This window comes from Phyllostomus discolor, chromosome 4, assembly GCF_004126475.2.
Source record: "Phyllostomus discolor isolate MPI-MPIP mPhyDis1 chromosome 4, mPhyDis1.pri.v3, whole genome shotgun sequence".
Lineage (NCBI taxonomy): Eukaryota > Metazoa > Chordata > Mammalia > Chiroptera > Phyllostomidae > Phyllostomus > Phyllostomus discolor.
This window is the reverse complement of record NC_040906.2, coordinates 130,754,113-130,773,320: the sequence shown is the minus strand read 5'-3', so window position 1 is coordinate 130,773,320 and position 19,208 is coordinate 130,754,113. Positions and strand designations below refer to the sequence as shown.

The window sequence follows — 19,208 nt, the reverse complement described above, 5'->3', positions numbered from 1 at the left end:
GACCTGGCTCCCCAATGACTTCCAGGAGATGGATTATATAAGGAGGAAGTCATTAATCATGATGACTAGTAGAATTATGGTCATGGTCTCTACTGATCAGTTGGTGCTAGGGTGGGGGGTAATTGATCATTTCATCTGATCCTGATGTCAGCCATGGGGTTGTCCTGTCCAGTTTTGCAAGGATTTGTTCTGTGGGATTGATCTACTTTCCTGGGTCCGGAGCTAAAACAGAACTGAGGCCAAGATACTAGGTTTAGTTTGATTGAAAACTCTATCTCAATAGTGAGTAGACGCAGGACCTTGTTTCTAAGACTACTGGATACTTAACAGAAACTCATTGTCCTGAGGGCTTAATGATTAAGTATAGAGAGGAAGCTGGGTGAGTCAAACTGCTAGGTGAGGCCAGTTTGAATAAAAGGAAAACAAAACAAAACAAAATAAAAGGCCACGTTAAACTAAGTAAGGTTTCTGAGCAGTCCCATCTTCTAAATTCTTCTAAACTGATTAATAATCAAATTAACAGAGGCAGATTAACAGGAGAAAATCAAGTTTTTGATATAGATGCATGGGGAGTTCATATCCATGAAATTCCAAAGATGGGGAGGCAACATTGGGTATATAAGACACTTTTAGACAAAAAAAACAGGGGTGTGATTAGGTATTAGATTTCAGAAGTGAGAATGGGTGATTTACAGGTAGTTGAGGAAGAGGGGAACATACATGACAGGAAAATACTTGCTAGGCAACTCAGAAGCAACAGGAGACAAGGGGATTCATAACATGGCATACTATAGAGTAATAAAAATTATTTGGACATACTTATTAACATGGATAAAGTAAGTTAAAAAAGGAAATTGCAAAATAATTACAATAGCATCTACATAAAAATTTAAAAATCAGCATATGAAGAATATTTATATATAATCCTCCTTCATAGTGAATGTATAAAAATGAGAATTATAATGAAAATCACTAATTTCAGTACAGTAATACTGGAGTTGCCATGCATGACTGTATTCTGTATTGCACAAATTTCTGAAGCACCATTCATATAAACTACAATATTTATGACCCACAGTCTTATATGGCAGAGCTAGAGTGAAGGCAGAAATATGGGGATGATCTTTTGTATTGTATCTGTAGTTCAGAGAGAGAGAATGGGAGGAAGAAGGGAGCTGATGTGGTTAGGTGTTAACTTTTGTTCAATCTTGAGGTTCATTAATAGATGCCTATTTATTTTCATACATTTTGATATGTATGAAGTGTTTTAGAATTTAAAATAAGGAAATAAAAAGGTTATAACTAAAGAAGTTCCCAAGAGTTATTCTCTTTATTATTTCACTATAAAATACTTCTGAAAATATATAAATATTCATAAGCCAAAAAAAAATCCTAGTAAAAATGTAGTATATCAGTGAAGATTTTATGCTTGTTTGTTAACTATGAACTTCTATGCATATTATTGTGGTTTATCTACAGCATATGTGCCATAAAGTAGGAATATCAGATACACAGGCTACAAGATGATTAAGTTGCCAGTGGAAGTGGGTTGTTTCATGGGATCATGAGAAAAGCATTTCATAAACCCATGCATGGAAGATTTTATTGTAGTGAGATTTATTTGGATTAAAATAGGCTGTCCCTGTGTCTTATCTCTGTTCACCTTACCATGGAAAAGGTAAAACCATATCTTCAGCATGGCCAAAACACAGGTCAGTGTACAGAGTTTCTGTTCCATATTAAAGCTTAGTCTTTTGGAGCCCACGGGTGATGATAAGCATGTTCAGTCCCTATCCAGGTAGTTTAGCACTGTTCCTGGCTGTACTGATCTACCAAGGCTCGTGCCTGGAGCCTGCATTTGGAGTCTACATGACTCACAACTACTCGCTTCATGGCTGCTAAACCCACATAGTTACTGAGAGAATACGTGAAGGAAAGGGGTGTTAGCATGGGTGACAGAGAGAGAGAGAAGGAGAGAGGGAGAGGGGGAGAGAGAGAGAGATTGATTTACTTTGTTGAGCTGGGTTATATTATGTTGGGCTCTGGACAGACCAGGCACATTTTCAAAATAACCAATGAACTTCCCAAGCTTTTGCGGGCTTCTAATGGGCCCACCTCCTAGACAAACGATCCCTTTCCCAAGTTAGACTGACAGGCCTCTATGGCAAAGCACCTCCCCCTGAACCATTTTAACTTCTATTTTGCACGTGCATATTCCCCCCCGCCCCCCTAGTCTGGGCAAGTGAACAGGGGAGATTGAAAACATGATCCTTCCTCCCTTGATGGGGTAGGGGAGAGAGGGTTGTTAATCCACTTTGTGAGGCAATGCTGCAATCCCCTGGGGGTATGTGTGAAACAAACTCTGCTCCCCAGTTGATTATGCTAAATAATGTCAAATTCCCTTTGCTTCCTCCCTTTATTAATATCTAGCTGCCTATGCTATCTTTTGCTGTGGTTTGTAGGGATCTCTACTCTGTCCAAATAGAACTCATTACTTTCAGCTGTTTTCAAACAGCAATAAAAGTGGGTGAAGGGAACCAAGTTTTGCCACCCTGAGGCTGCCTTTTTGGGACATTCAGTTTAAGTTGTTTATTATGAAACAAGACTCAGAAAGAACATTTGACCCTCCCTCCATTTCTACTCAAGAGATTCAGATAGAAAAACCTCCCTCAGGAAGGACATCTTAGGATGTTAGCCTTAGCCTAATTTGAATTAAATATGGTAAACAGGAAGGCCTCAGGCAGGGGCCTGTCAACTAGATAACCACTGTGTCCCCTTGCATCTGAGTTGCCTGGCAAGGATATTCCTGCCATGTATGTTTCTTTCTTCCTCAGCTATCTGTATATCGCTCATTCTAACTTCTGAAGTCTAACACTCCATCTCCTCGCTTTCTCTTTTGTCCCCAAATGTCTTATATGCCCAATGTCACCTCACTGTCTTTGGAATTTCATGTTTATGTGAATTCCCTGTATGCATGTATTAAAATTGGATTTTCTCCTGTTAACCTGTCTCCATTAATTTGATTGTTAGCCCAGCTAGAAGGACTTAGATGGTGGGAGGAAAAGTATTAATTTTTTAGCCCTCACAGGGGATTGGTGGGAGTTCACAGATGCTTTACCATGGGCATGGATATTGCTGGTGGAATGTGGTACCCAAGACAAAACATGGAGTGTCTTTCCTTGCCTTATTACTTGCCCATCAATATTTATACTAGTGAAAATGAAATCATGTTTAAATAGTATTATGGTCAATTCAGAAGCTCAAAAAACAAAGTGCACATTTGTTGGAAACTGCCCTGCCTGGTTTCAGAAACTGTAACCCCTCATGGCTAAGACTGAGTAAAAAGACCTTGGGACCACAAGCCATTAAGGAGACAAAGCTTATCTTCCTTGCATAGGCACCGCCTCTGCCCCCTTTTGCTTCACCTTGCTTGGTCCCTGGGCAGATGACTGGTTAGCCAACGACAGGTAAGATTCCTCAAGGGAGGGATGACCTAAGACAGGCAGGGTCATGAAGGGGTCCTCTGGGAAGGGCTTGGGGGCCTATAGAAAAAGGGGGCGATGGACCCTTGACCCTTGGCTTTAACATAGCCTGAGCCCTCATTCTGTGTGCAAGAAGTCTCCTAATTGCTTGGCTGCCTAACTCTCCTTGCCCGAGTTAAGCCTGAAACAATGCCAGAGGTGGGTGCGGCCCTGGGCTGGAAAGGATGGGTTCCCTGGAGCGGTCAGGCCTAAGAAAGAATGCATAAAATCCTATGAATCCTACTTTGCTAGTACCCTCAATTTAAATGATAAGATTCCAAACGTGAAATGAGTTTGTTCCCCAAAGTTTTATGGCCCTTTAGCTATCTGACCCTGAATCGAAATAAGCCTTCAGAGTTCTTTGAATGTGATCTATTGTTTGATCATTACTACCTGACAATGATTGATGAGCTTTGTGTATACACCCTGTATTCCTATGCAAATTAAACCCAATAAAAACCCATTGAGGAACAGGTTTCTGGTCCTTCTCCTTTGAGAGATCGGCCACTTTTCCTCCCCAAGCAGATCATGTCTTGGTAGACTTATTCTCATGCATGTCTTATTCTGGGGTGGCTGTGTGGGTGGAGTCCCCCTACACACATTAAGGGATTGGCTCAATGTGGTAGGTTATATATTCCAAAGATGGAAACCACAGTATCTCTTATCCCACCTGCTCTTCTTTCTTTCTTTTTTTTAATATTTTATTTATTTATTTTAGAGAGGGAAGGGAGGGAGAGAGAGAGAGAGAGAGAGGGAGAGAGACATCAATGTGCGGTTGCTGGGGGTCATGGCCTGCAACCCAGGCATGTACCCTGACTGGGAATCGAACCTGCGACACTTTGGTTCACAGCCCACGCTCAATCCACTGAGCTACGCCAGCCAAGGCTCTTCTTTCAATACGACTTTTTCTCTCCTCCCATTGAGAAATGGGGTCTAGGCTCTGACTTGTCTCTTCCAGTCTAGAGAGGGGAGAGGACCTTGTGATTGTCTTGACTGAGTGGATGGCAGAGGGACACTGTGTGACTTCCAAGGATAGGTCATAAATATACCTCACGTGTTCATGTTGATCGCTTGGTATGCTCATGCTGGGGAATACCACCATATAGGCAATCCAATCATGATGAGCCTGCCGTGCTGTCAGGAGGCCCAAATTAACCCACACTGAAAGGCATGGAGAAACCCAAAACAATTAGCTCAGTTGGTTAGAGCATCATCCTGATGCACCAAGGTTGCAGGTTTGATTCCTGGTCAGGGCACATATAAGAAATAGCCATGATTGCACCCTGGCTGGTTTAGCTCAGTGGATTGAGCTCCAGCTTGCTAACCAGAGGGTCACCGATTTGATTCCCAGTCAGGATGAAACAGGAGATAGGAAGGAGGAAACTCCAGAGGTGCTGCAGGGCTAAGATAAAGGACATCCATACATGACAAAGACCCCCTAAGACCGGTTGTTCCTGCTTTCTGAAAAAACACTTAATCATGGTGACTCAAGAATGCATGCGCAGAAGATGCTACGCTACCCCTGATTCATTATAATAGCGTTATAATGAATTAACATTGTGGGACTTCCTTCTCCAGTAGCCAATCAAGAAAATCATGGGAGACCACACATGCACAGTAGCTTTGAAATGCAACTACCTGTACATGTGCAGTAGAAGCCTGCCAAAAACTAGCCAGGAAGCTTCCGCCCTATAAGGATAGAATCCCTCCAGCCCATGGGATCAGTCTCTGTTCAGAGTTGGCCCGCTCCCATGTTTGGTGTAGTGTACTATCACTTAATAAATCTTCTCTTTTTCTTTATGCTATAAACTGTGTGTTCAGTTCAATTCTTTGTCCTCCATTACCAAGAACCTGGTTACCTGTGCCCACCAGCGACAAGGACACATGCCTGGGTTGCAGGCCAGGTTCCTGGTAGGGGCCTCAAAAGAGGCAATCACACACTGATGTTTCTCTCCCTCTCTTTTTCCTTCTCTTCCTCTCTCTCTAAAAATAAATAACTAAAATCTTTAAAGAAAAGAAATAGCCATGAATGCATAGATAAATGGAACAGCAAAGTGATGTTTATCTCTTAAATCAATAAAAATAAAATAAAAAGACACAGACTGAGACAATGTGGAGAGGGAAATGTCTGATCCACCCCCAGCTGATCCAGCCCTTCATTCTTCTAGCCACTCTCTTACTTCAATTGCATTAGAGACCTGAGCAAGAACCACCTAACCGAGTCCTTCTTGAATTCCTGATCCACAGAAACCATACTTCAAGGTATTAAGTTTGGGGGTAAACTTTTTACACCACAATAAATAAATGAAACATGTAGAAGAGAGGGTAGGACCAGTTGTCAACCCCTGAATTCTCAGAATTTATTATTAGTGCCAGGTAAAAGTTTCCACCTCTTTCTACTTGCACAGTCCACTGGCCTGGTCTCTGGCAGGGCTTTGTCTGTCAGTAAGGGACAATAAATGTTTGTTGAATAAATGAATAGTCTGAAACAGCTGAGTTTTCTCATGCCACCATCAAAACAGCATTTAGGGAAAACGAACCAATACTGCATTCTAGTCATTGTTCTTCCCACAAACGGGAAACACACCTATTTTGTAAAGTGGTCCAGAAAACTCACCCCACTAGAATTTTGCTTCAAAGTTTAACTAATTTTGGTTTTTGAGTCATGGTGTTTTCTTTTTGGAGTAAACATTTATGTACTGTCTTGAAAGTGCTAGGCTATTTATCTGAATTTTGTAGTCACTGTATACTTGAAGAACAAATGTGTTTAGTTTTGAGACATTGCATATCTTTTGGTCCTGGAATCTTTACTACATGTTCTTTGTCACCCTTCAAATTGTGGAATAATAATGCTCAAAGGGAGGGTAGGAAGCAGTATTCCGAAGGAAGGATTAAAAGTTAACTTTAAAATGGCTAAATCAAACAAGTTTAAAAACTAAAATACTAGTTTAACTAAGATTAAGAGTAATTAACTATGATGTACAGTTGATATTTTTTGTCTGAGTGAAAGATATTTATTTATTCTTTTGCCAAACACAACAATTGATATCCATCTACAATTATTTTTTTTAGTTTTTTTAAAAATTTTATTTATTTATTTTTAGAGAGGGAAGGGAGGGAGAAAGAGAGAGAGAGAGAGAAACATCAATGTGCGGTTGCTGGGGGCGGTGGCCTGCAACCCAGGCATGTGCCCTGACTGGGAATCGAACCTGCAACACTTTGATTTGCAGCCCACGCTCAATCCACTGAGCTACGCCACCAGGGCTTACAATTATTTTTTAAGATAAGAAATAGTAGGCCAACTGAAATAACAGCACTGGCCATGAGCTATAGGCCACTGTTACACTGACACTTGGTGGAGAAGCACAGAGCCCCATGTGCTAGCTGGTTTGTAGTGAGGATGAGGACAGATAGCTATGGGGCCTTCTCCAAGAAGGCTCTGCTGCTCTTCATACATTGCTGGTACAGTGTCTAAAAGCTGGACTCCTTCCCTTGATAGGGATCTTTGATAATACATTGTTTTTGTGGATCATAGCTGCCAGGCAGTTTGATTTCAGCTTTGCTGTTTTAATTCAATCACTTTTTCTAGTCAAATCTCTCAGATTGCTTTCATCCATACCTAGTTTGTAATTGAATGTGGCTAAGTCTTCTTTAGTAACCTGCTGGGCAACGTGATTTAGGGGAACACCATGCTTCTTTTTTGCAATTCTGCCCTGCATAATCAGGAGGGTTTCCTATTTCACATGTGGATGTTGCTGCACTGTCTGTCCTCCATTATCTGAAATGTTCTGATTAGTTACAAGTTTTCTAACAATGGGCTCTGCAATGGGTGACTGACAGATGTTACCCAGACACATGAACAGCACTGACTCAGGCACCTGCTGGACCATCTTCCTGTGCTAGCACCTACAATTGACTCTTTGTGTATGTATGTATGTATGTGAAAGATACTTGCTTTAAAATTTTTTTAAATAAAAATTTTTATTTGTTAACAACAAATCAGTGTTTCTCTCAGTCTCTTTGCCTCTCTCTAAAATCAATAAACAAAGTCTTTAAGAAAAAAGTGATTATTGATTACAGAAGCTCTGCTTTAGGTACTGGTAGACTAGATCATTTAGGCTTATCCTTCCCACTAAAAAAAAATTTAAATCACTTTCAAGGCACTGGAGAACAATTGAGTACCTGTGAATTTGTAGACCAAAATTCAGGAGAGGAGGGAAGCCAACAGAGGTGACCCTGTCATTTGAAATTGCTTTCCACTTTAAGGTGGTTGTCAATTTCAGAGCAGAAGCTGAAAACCTGAAAAGTGTTTAGATTATTTTTGAGTAGGTAATATATTCATAAGGTACAACATTTCAAAGTTGATACAGAGAATAGGAAAGTTTCCTTCTCATTCCTGTTCTCCAGATACTATTTCCCTTTCTAGGAGGCAACCAATGTTATCACTTTCTTGTACATTCTTGTGTGTATGAAAATGAGACTATCCTCACAGTGCAAAGTAAGATGCGCTTGATATATTTCCAGGAGCAGCATGGCAGATTCATCACAGCCTGTGTGAAGCTAGTTTACCACTGAAAGCAATTGCTTAGTTTACCGTCTTTCAATAAATATTTTAACACATTTGTTAAAATATATTGAGGAGGAACTAATTTTTAAAGAAATATTGTATGTAAACACCAGCGCACTTATTTACTTCCATTTGCTAGTCAATGTTCCAAAAATTGGTAAAATGTTTTCTTTAAGTTTAGCTGTTTTCTTCCCTCCATTTTTCTTCTATGAGTGTTTCAACCCAGACAAGCTTCTGAGAGCCATGAGAGACTGCATCTAGGTTTTGCAAACTCCATGGAGATATGTTGGCATAATGAGGACTTAAAACCTCCAGTAGATTTGTTGTCTACATTGGTTACAGTGGGTCAATTTAACTTTTTGTCGGTGTCTGTTGCCTCTGGAAACCTGAATTAATTATAATTTATTCCAATGATGACTAATTCTTGCTCAGATTACCCTCTCAGTGTTTTAACGAATACCCTCATCCAAATTTATGCTGTTTTTTACTCCTCTTTTATATTCTTCAACTTTACCATTTAGCTGTAAAACAATAGAAGCCTTCTGTTTTTATTTTCTATGTCATTCTATTTGTCCTATCTAGTGATTATCTGTAATTTCTATCATTTTGCTTTTAATATCAATTTGCTTTTTGCAATTTTAACTTATTCCATTAAAAATTCCTTTTAGCCTTTGAATTGCTGTCCTTAATCCATTATTGTTTATAGTCTGTGCTTATTATTGATTTATCTGTATGGGAAAGAAGTACCAGAATTCAATTTATAAAGGGTGTTTACCTACAAGTTTAAGGAAATTGGTTTTCATTTATAATAATAGGGAAAGGTAAGGTTAGTGAGGGATAGTTAACTGGTATCATTTCCAAAGTTGTCTTTCTTACTGATTTTAATCCCCAAATTTAGACTTTCCAGAAAGATTGCACCTTTTTTTTTTCCTGTTTCTTGACTAAGGTTGGAAACCACATTTCCCAGAATCCCTTTTCCCTATGGCTCAGGTTAGAATTGGATAAAGGAAGAATTTGTATGAAATTTGGAAAGCACATGAAATTGAAGCCATTTTACTTAGAAGGTCATTGCTCTCTCTCAGATTGGGTGACAGTAGAGGGGGAGATGCCTGGTGAGTCCCACCTTGTCCTTCCTCATCTCTATTCTGTGTCTTGCCTCTCTCGCCACCTGCTGGTCCTGCTGAATAATAGCAGCCACTGACCTAAATGACTGGACAACAGCTCCAGACCCAGAAATGACAGCTCCACAAAAGCAACTGTTTCCCCATAAGTGACAATCTGAAGAGCCTTCTCCTTGAGTACTCCCTTTGCAGTCCCTCTTTGGGAAGCAGTTGAGATTGGCTTCTTGATTTCTCTGCCAGCTCCTGTTTGCCCACCCACACTAGTGCTTCAGGTGGAATGTTTGGTTCCTATTTCTCCCATCCTCTGACTTTCTTATCAGGCTTTCACTTTCTCATATTTGTGAAAGGTCGAATATCCATAAAACAAATCCATAATTCTCATTATGTTCACAGTGGCTCTGTTGTCCTACTGATAACACTTGGAATCCTTCAATCTTTCTGCTCTGCCATCTTTATTATTTCAGCAATGTCTTTCCTCCTGGCTGCAAAATGATCCCTATAACCAAACATTATGCCCTCATTTGACATTATTCCAAGCAAGAAGCAGGAGTGTTGGCACTAAAAACTCCTTCTTTTTACATTTTTTTCTATTTCAGGGAGGAAATTTTTCACCAGAAGACCCTAGTAGAGTTCTTTTTAAGTCTCATCAGTCAGAACAGGGTCATGTACCTTCCTCTGTACACTAACAAAGAGGCTGGAGTGCCATGATTGGCTTAGACCTACAGCCCTGCCTCCTGGCTGCATTGCAAGATAACCTAGGATGCTTTTGTTTCTATTTTTAGTTTTTTAAAATATATTATTTATTTGTTTTTAGAGAAAGGGAGGGAGAAAAAGAAGGAGAGAAACATCAGTGTATGGTTGCCTCTCATGTGTCCCCTACTGGAGACCTGGCCTGTAACCCAGTCTGGTGCCCTGACTGGAAATTGAACTGGTGACCCTTTGCTTCCCAGGCTGGTGCTCAATCCACTCAGCCACACTAGCCAGGGCCCTAGGATGCTTTTAAAACATATATTTACCTGCACCCAACTTGCAGAGATTCTGATTTAATTGCTCTGGGCTTATGTCCTAGCATCAATATTTATAAAATTCTCTCAAAGGGATTTCATGTGTAGTCATGGTGGAGACCACGGCTTGGATCAAACATGACTCGTTCTTTGGAGCTGTTGCACAGCAACAACAACATAAATCAGAGCGCTCTACAAGGAAGAAGGTGGAAGTGGCTGTGGGATAGGCAATCAAGAGTGTCTTAGGATATATATTTTTTAAATTTTATTTTCTTAAAGGTTTTATTTATTTAATTTTAGAGAGAGGGTAAGGGCGGGGGAGGAAGAGAGGGAGAGAAATATCAATGTGTGGTTGTCTTTTGTGAAGCACCCCGCACTGGGAACCTGACCTGTAACCCAGGCATGTGCCCTGACTGGGAATGGAACGGGCTACCTTTGGTTCATAGGGTGGTGCTCAGTCCACTGAGCCACACCAGCTGGGGCTATATTTTTAATCCTCACCCAAGGATATGCTTATCGATTTTAGAAAGAGAGGAAGGAAGGGAGGGAAAGAGAGAAAAAGAGACAGACAGAGAGAAAGAACCATACAGAGAGAGAGAAACATTGATGTAAGAGAGAAACATCAATTGGTTGCCTCCTCTATGTGCCCTGACCGGGGATGGAACCTGCAACCTTTTGGTGTATGTGATAGCGCTCCAACCAACTGAAGCATCTGGATATTTATCTATCTAGATTATCTCGCATGAGGATGATCTGTACAATAGATGGAAATATGACTAAAATTCCCACCTAGTTTGCATCATATTGTATAACATCACTAAACACTACTCCTTTTAATATGTTATTTGATGCATATATTTCATTTCAGTTAACTTTAGGAATAACAAGAGAACAACAGTTCTCCCATTCCTTAGTCACATGAGGTAAAGCCTTCTTAAATGTGCTACCAAACCACATTGCATAGGGCTCAAGAATTAAATATTCCTTGGTGGGGCACATAAAATGTTAAGAATTTAAATAAATGTAATCTCCTTATTAGGAGAAATCCTAAGTCATTTGATATAAGATGTTCCAGTTAAGGTCTGGCTGGTAGCTCAGTTACTTAGAGTGTAGTCCTGATATGCCAAGGTTGTGGGTTTCATCCCCATTTAGGGCACATAGAAGAGTCAACCAGTGAACACATGAGTAGGTGGAACAACAAATCAGTCTTTCTATCTCAAATCAGATTTTTTTAAAAAGATGTTCCATTTAAATAAACCACAGTATGCCAACTGAGTTTTGAGGTTGAATTATTCAAATCCAGCATGTGTCTATGCAAAACATGTTTTTGCTAAAAGCTGCAGAAAGGGGAAAAATACAATTTTGAAAGTAAGAACTTGTGTGTTCCAATATTCAGGTTACTTGAAAAAAAAAAAGGAACACACCAAGGTCCTTAGTTTTAGGATCAAATGGCCTATTAAGAATATTAGTCATGGGGCCTCACATTTCAGAAACCCACCAAATCTAAAGTATTGCCTTAAATATTCTGGGACCCTAGCATCATAGCTTTTGATATACCTGTTATCCAAAGATTGACAAACAAAGTTCACCTTTTTAAAAGGAAATTATGGTTCATCCGTGTCTGAAAATTGGAGAAGTTGCAAGCTACACCTTACATGAGCAACGAGTTTGGTTTTATCTTACAGAAAGAATATTGGTTTTAAAATATTACGTTTATTTAGAATAGTCAGTATATTCATACGATTCAAAATTTAAAAGGAACTTGCCCTGGCTAGAGTGGCTTAATGGATTGAGTGCTGGCATGAGGAATCAAAGGGTCGCTCATTCAATTCCCAGTCAGAGCACATGCCTGGATCCCCCACTAGGGGGCGCGTGAGAGGCCAGGTCCTCAGTAGGGGGCGCAGGAAAGGCAATCACACATCAATGTTTCTCTCCCTCTCTTTCTCCTCCCCTTCCCCTCTTTCTAAAAATAAAAATAAATAAAGTCTTTTTAAAAATTTTAAAAGGAACACCTATGATGTTATCTTAGCTCCCCCCAAAAATGAAACCTTAATCTGAATAAGTCTCTGTCACTAACTACCAATTTACAGAAAATAAATAATGGATTTATATTAAAATAAATAATACAATTTCTTCAACAAATGAATTACAAAGGAAAAAAGTAATTGAGAGAGAATCTATAAATGAAAATAAATGTGCCAACCAATTGCAATATATGGAATTTATGTGAATCCTAAACTTAACATTTTTAAAAACAAATTCATGAGGCAACTACAGGAATCTGAACAGTGATTTGATACATTGAGTACTTATTGATATTATTATTCATTTTTAGGTGTGATAATGATATTGCAATATGTTTAGAAAAGATAAATTATCTTTGAGAAATGTATACCAAAATATATTCAGGCGACATATTATATTTGGCATTTATTTCAAATAACCCAGTAAGGTGGGGTATTGTGTTAAGTTTTCATTGCTGCATAATAAACTATCCCAAAATTTAAGAACTTAAAACAACAGATATTTATTTCACAGTCTCTGTGGATCAGGAATCCAGAAGTAGCTTAGCTGGGTGACTCTGGTCTCTCCAGTCATCTGCAGGTTGGAGGATCTGCTTACAAGTTTACTCAGTGGTTGCTGTCTGACCTTGATCCCTCTGGCTACAGCTAGACACTTCACTTTCTTTCCTTTCTATAGACTGCCTGTATGTCCTCAAACTGTGGCATCTAACTTCCTACAGAGCAGAGCCCAAGATGGAAACTGCAATGTTTTATAACCTAATCTCAGAGGTGACATACTATCACTTCTGCCATATTCTATTGGTCATGCAGATCAATGCTGGCACAATATAGAAAGGGACCACTGATAAGTATAAATACTGAGAGGTGAGATGAGGATCATTCGGGCCATCTTAGAAACTGGCTTTCACACTGACCCATTGTTTTATGGGCTTAGGCCAAGCTTCTATTTGTCCTCCGACTCCCATAAACCCAAACTTGGACTGGTGGATGATTGTGGTATTTCTGATCTCTGGTTTTAACAAAAGTTCAGAGTCATTGTCTAATACAATTCCCAGAAATTGTGGGTACTTCCCTTTCCTCAGTGCAGAGTCAAGCATTAAAAAGACTTTTAGGGTGAACTGAAGGAAAATTCACCATAAAACTGGTAGAAGAGTTCCAGGGTCCTTTAGATCAGCCCCTCTGCTTTAGACTCTGAATTAGCTTAGATTTGGGAATTGGAAAAGATCATGAATTCCTACAGGGACTTGAATTATATTTTCTGACCAGAAGACCTATAATTCTCCACCTATATATGTCAGTGGCACCTTAGTAAGCTGCCCACCTATTTCATTCCTCGGTACCCCATGATGAATTAGCCGTCCCCACAGACTACAGGAAGGAAACACTCTAATTACCATTTCATCCCCATGGCTTATTGCAGTCATTTCATCTGTCTTATCTCTGACAGTCCAGCAGTGTCACCTGACCTTTAACACTCCAAGATCTCATTATTATCCTGGATGTGGACAGCCCAATTCCTTTGTGATATCCTATAATCTTATTTCTTGTATTAGGAAACACCTACTGCCAGGATCATCATGGATGTTGGTGTCACTATCCCCAACCTATTTCTTAATGCCTTGGTAGATAGATGGCAAGTACTCTGGGTCACTGAAGAGGCAATGGTTATTTGTCACATAATAGATGCGTATCATCATTCCTATTTCCTTTAGCATTCAAACATCTTTTTCTGAAACAGTGGTTCTGAAAGGGTTTCCCTAGCACCAGCAGCAGCACCTGAGAACTTGCTAAAAATTAAAATTCTCAGGCCTCACTCCAAACTTACTGGATCTGAAATTCTGGGGGTAGTTGTCCAGCAATCTGTCTTTTAACAAGCTCTCCAGTGATTTTTTTTTTCTTATCTTCACTTGAGGATGTGCTCATTGATTTTAGGGAGAGGGGGAGGGAAAGAGAGAGGGAGATAAACATTGACCGGTTGTCTCTTGCATGTGCTTGACAGGGCACTGAACCTGCAACACTGGGAGTTGAACCCTTTACCTTTCAGTTTGCAGAACGACACTCCAAACAACGGAGCCACTTGGGCCAGGCCATGCCAAGCCACCAGTGATTTTGTTGCAGGTTTAAATTTGACAATCAATGCCTCAGGGTAAAGTAGAATAACAATTTGACAACTCTAGTCTCAACATGTCTTAAAAATTTTCATATTATTGTTTACTTTAAAAAACTAAAATAGTTCTAGTAATGTGGCTCAGTGGATTGTGTGCTGGCCTGTGAACTGAAAGGTCACTGGTTCAATATTTGGGCAGGGCACATGCCTGAGCTGTGGGCCAGGTCCCCAGTTGGGGGCAGGTGAGTCAACCTATCAATGTAGCTCTTGTACATCAGTGCTTTTCCCCTCCCTTCCCCTCTTTCTTAAAAAAGATAAAATAAGTGATAACTAAAAAGGAATCACACTTATTCAACTCATAACCTAAAAACATTAAAAAATTGTGGAAAGAGGTAAAAGAAATTAGATATTTAAGGGCTAGAAAATAAATTATTGGGTTGGCTAAAAAGTTCATTTGTGTTTTTCCGTAAGAAGCTCTAGTCGCACTTAGTTGTTTTTGACTTCATTTAAAACAATTTTGTTAGATTGTATTGTGACAACTGTAATATCAGTGTGCATTTTAAAAAATACTTATAATTGGTGAATTTCTATGTAGCCATTTTAATAATGAAAGTGGAAGAAAATCAGCAACATTTTTGATATATTATGCTTTATTATTTCAGAAAGGTAAAAACACAACTGAAACACAAAAAAAGATTGTGCAGTGTATGGAGAAGGTGCTGTGACTGATTGAACATGTCAAAAGTGGTTTGTGAAGTTTTGTGCTGGAAGTTTCTTGCTGGATGATGTTCCATGGTTGGTTAGATCAGTTGAACTTGATAGCAATCGAATTGAGACATAGAGAACAATCAACATTATACCACGAGGGAGAGCTGACATATTCAAAATATCCAAATCAATAGTTATTGGTGAAAATGAAAAGTGTCTTTTTATGGAAAAAACGAAACAGGCCTTGGCTGGTGTGGCTCAGTGGACTGAGTGCTAGCCTGCAAACCAAAAGGTCTCTGGTTGGATTCCGGGGGAGGGCACATGCAGGCCAGATCCCCAGTTGTGCGTGTGTGAGAGGCAGCCAATTGATGTAATTCTTGCTCATCGATGTTTCTCTCCTGTTCTTTCTCCCTCTCTTCCCCTCTAAATAAAGATAAATAAATAAAATTGTGAGAAAAAAGTTAACGGACTTCTTGACCAACAGAAAAAATACCTGATAAAGTGAAATCAGTTAAAAATAGAAAAAGGAAAAATGTATATGAATGCTATAGAATGAACTTCAAGACAAAATGATCTGAATAACTGGTTAATGTCTTTGGAATGTTTTTTGTAAAAATGACCAACTCTGTGATCATAGTGTGTAAGTAAAAGTGAAATGGACATTATGTTGTTCATCTTATCATTGTTGGTAAAACTATACTCCATTGTCCCCAAATCAACACTTAAATTGAAATTGAATGAGCAGTTTCTTGTTAGTGTAGATTCTTCTATTGTTGTCTTTTAGAAAAATGTCTTTATGTATGTCTATCTTTATAAATGGATGTCAAATTTTCCCAAAGTGTGCTCTGCCGTGCACTACAGTCCCAGTCATCTGAGGGAAAAGAAGGGAATAACAGTTGTACAGGACATTGTCTCTCTCTCTCTCTCTTTCTCGTCTCCCTTCTGTTCATTTTCCAAAGGGCTGATCTGTACATACTACAGGTTCCTTTGTCCCGTGCCTGCCTCTTGAGTTTGGCTAAAGAGGGGAGTGGAGAGGGGAAGAGACCTCTAAAGGGGATGGGTTATCGGGTAGGTATTTATTTCTTGGTTTCTTACCTTCCTCTTGCTGGACTGCTACTAGTGCACTGGCTGTCTTTCTACTGAGGTCACAGCTTCAGTGAGTTGGTTCTCTGTTTAACTGTTCTCTACAGTTCTGTTAACTGCTCCCTCTCCCTTGCATCTTTAGATTTAGAGGGTAGCAATATTGCATTCTCCTTTGTTGGTTTTCTTCCATTAAATATTTCTCAATTATCCACTGTGAGTGTACCATTGTTTCCATCCAGGATGCTGATTTATACAATGGTTAAATATATTATCTCCTTCGAAAGATTACAAATTCAAATAAGCATATTAAAGGTTCTAATATAGCAGTAAATAATATGTAAGTTTAGCCTAATGCTTGGCAAACTTAATTATTCTTGGCACCATTCTTCTAATATCTAAAAACATCCCTTGAACATATAACATTCCTTGCCTTAAAACAAAGCCAAATATAATGGTTTGTAGTGTTTATGACTAAGGATAATTTGCTATTAGCTGTCATTATGTGCTGTGTAGTACATCGATGACCTGTGGTATCTTAGATATTGAGGTATCTTGGATACTGAGGTATCTAAGCTGAAGGCTGTTAATCCATAGCATTGACATGTCCCAAATGGCTGTGCCTCTTGAATTTAGTTTTATAATCTCTCTCAGTATAAGGCTGGCAAGTACAGTACATCTTACCCATTTGCTTCTCTCCCCTGTGCTCTGCATTTTAACTGCCCCCTCTAGTCTGGCAGGAAATCAAATTACCAGCGCTAGCTTAAGTTATATTGGAAATAAGATTAAATATACTTAAACACAAACTTATGAATCCCTAGTAAGTACACTTTAGTGCCTACACTTCATGACATCTATTGTGGTTGCATAGGAACTTTGCCCCTCTATGCTTGATATTTTAGTTTACAAGGGATGTTGCTGTGGATATCTTCTTTTAAAAATAAATCCACTTTTAAAACTCTGATGTGGTAAGTTACTAATGCAGTGTATTTCTGGCTTATCAGAACATGATAGGACTGCATTCCCTAGGCTGGGTGGTTTTGAGACCCGTTCTGTCCAATGACTTGAATAGAAATGTTATTAGTCAAGAACTTAAATGTGAGAAACTCCACCCCTACCACCTTGAGGTTTCTTTTTTGGTCATAATTAACACTGTTTCAGAGTAGATGTTCCATCAGCATGGGTCCTTATAATGGACATGAAGCTTAAGTGAGAAATAAATGTAACTTTCAGGTGGGTGTTTTCTTGTAGTCTATGTTGGCCTATCCTGATTTACTTCAAAAAAGGTTTCTCTGAAAAAATACAAGGTTCACTCTAAATGAATTTATAAAATCATATGGTATTTATGAAGTATTGAGAAAAAATGAGCATGAATTACGAGCAGAACTCATATAAAAGCTTTGATTACATAAAAGCTGATCACACACATATAGTCATACTTGTGGATAGTCACAGGTTTAAATCCCTGAACTCTATCACTTACCAGCTTGTCATCTAACTGGAGGTGCAAATCCCTTATGTATAAAACTGGGATAATAAAGGATTACCATCAATTTATATGGGAGTACATATTAATCAACTGTTTAGTCTGGCAATATATATCAAATTACAGAATTACTGTTAATTCTTCTACTAAAATTTAATGCATACAACTGACTTAATTCACGAAGGCAAATACTCCCCTTAGCTTTCCTTGCAAGATTCTGCTTAGGCTATTTACCCCAAACGTAACACAGAAAGATTGTGTTGGACATTTCAAAATCAGCCTTTTTCATTTGGATATGAGGAGGCATATTCAAGGGATCAGGGGATGTGTAGTATAAATATGTACAGCAACTAACTTCATTGTTTACAATGTAAAGAATTTTTGCTGTTCTTCCAACTCATTTTGAAACCACACTGCTTGAAACGAGTAGAAAGCATTCTCTTACTTATGGAAAGGGCGCTGGGGTACTGCTCATTGGTGACCAAAATCTTTTATATTTTCTGCCACAGAACTGCATCTAAATTGCATTTAAAATAGACCCCAGAGATGGAGATTCTGAACCCAAGATGGGGAACCACAATATCCTTTTTTAGTGCTCCGGCTGGAGGGGGTGGAGACCAGATGTGAATTGCATGCTTGGGCTAGGCTGCTTCTAGACATGGAGCTGTGTGTGTGAATAAAAAAGCACTGTCCTAGGCTAATGGGGTGTTAGGAATAATGAAGGCTGTAGTGTACTGCAAAGTGGCCAGTGGCACTTTTCTTTAAACTAAAAGATTGCATTTTTGTTTTGCTTTAGTAATCATGTAACTTACACATTATGGTTCCTATAGACAAACCTTGTCATCTAGTCACTATTTACATCATCCTATTGAGGGAAATTGTCCAAAACCCAGTAACCAAATTTTAGAACACCATTTGGTAACTTCCTATGAACAAGTTCGACTCTTATTTCTGCTTTCTTATATATAAGGAATCTCCCAGAGTGAGTATTCCTAAGATTAATCACATTTACAAAAGAAAGTATCTGGATAGAAAGCAAATCTCATCACTGTACAGATGAGGTTTATAAATTTTTAACATGATATAGACAATACAAAACTGCAAAATGTTTTCAACTCAGTATGTTTCATTAAGTAATGACATCTCTCAATAAATACAAACGCTGTTTTTATGGGCTATGTGATAATCATCATTTAGTAATCTACACAAAATTATCTTCTCAGGAGTAGGGTGTATTATCCCTGGCTGGTGTGTGGCTCAGTGGATTGAACACTGGCCTGCGAACCAAAGGGTCGCTTGTTCAAGTCCTAGTCAGGGCACATGCCTGGGTTGTAGTAGGTCAGGTCCCCAGTTGGGGGTGCATGATAGGCAACCACACATTGATGTTTCTCCTTGCCCTTTTAGTCAGGGCACATGCCTGGGTTGTAGTAGGTCAGGTCCCCAGTTGGGGGTGCATGAGAGGCAACCACACATTGATGTTTCTCTTTGCCCTTTTACTCTCTCCTAAAATAAAGAGTAGGGTGTATTTAAAAAAAAAAAACACAGGAAAAAATTAGTCAGGTTAAATAATTTAGGTCCAACATATCTATG

General features: G+C 39.1%; 1 long non-coding RNA gene and 1 pseudogene across 1 annotated transcript; both read right to left on the bottom strand.

Annotated features, from left to right (window-relative positions):
• Nucleotides 1-6,935: 6,935 nt before the first annotated feature.
• On the bottom strand, nt 6,936-7,478 carry LOC114495010 (annotated as a pseudogene).
• Nucleotides 7,479-12,886: 5,408 nt separating this feature from the next.
• On the bottom strand, nt 12,887-18,959 carry LOC118500229. The gene is made up of 3 exons (XR_004902786.1): nt 17,970-18,959; nt 14,453-14,461; nt 12,887-12,898 (listed from the first exon to the last, which is right to left on the bottom strand). It is a non-coding gene; the product is annotated as an uncharacterized LOC118500229 (long non-coding RNA).
• Between the last annotated feature and the right edge of the window lie 249 nt (nt 18,960-19,208).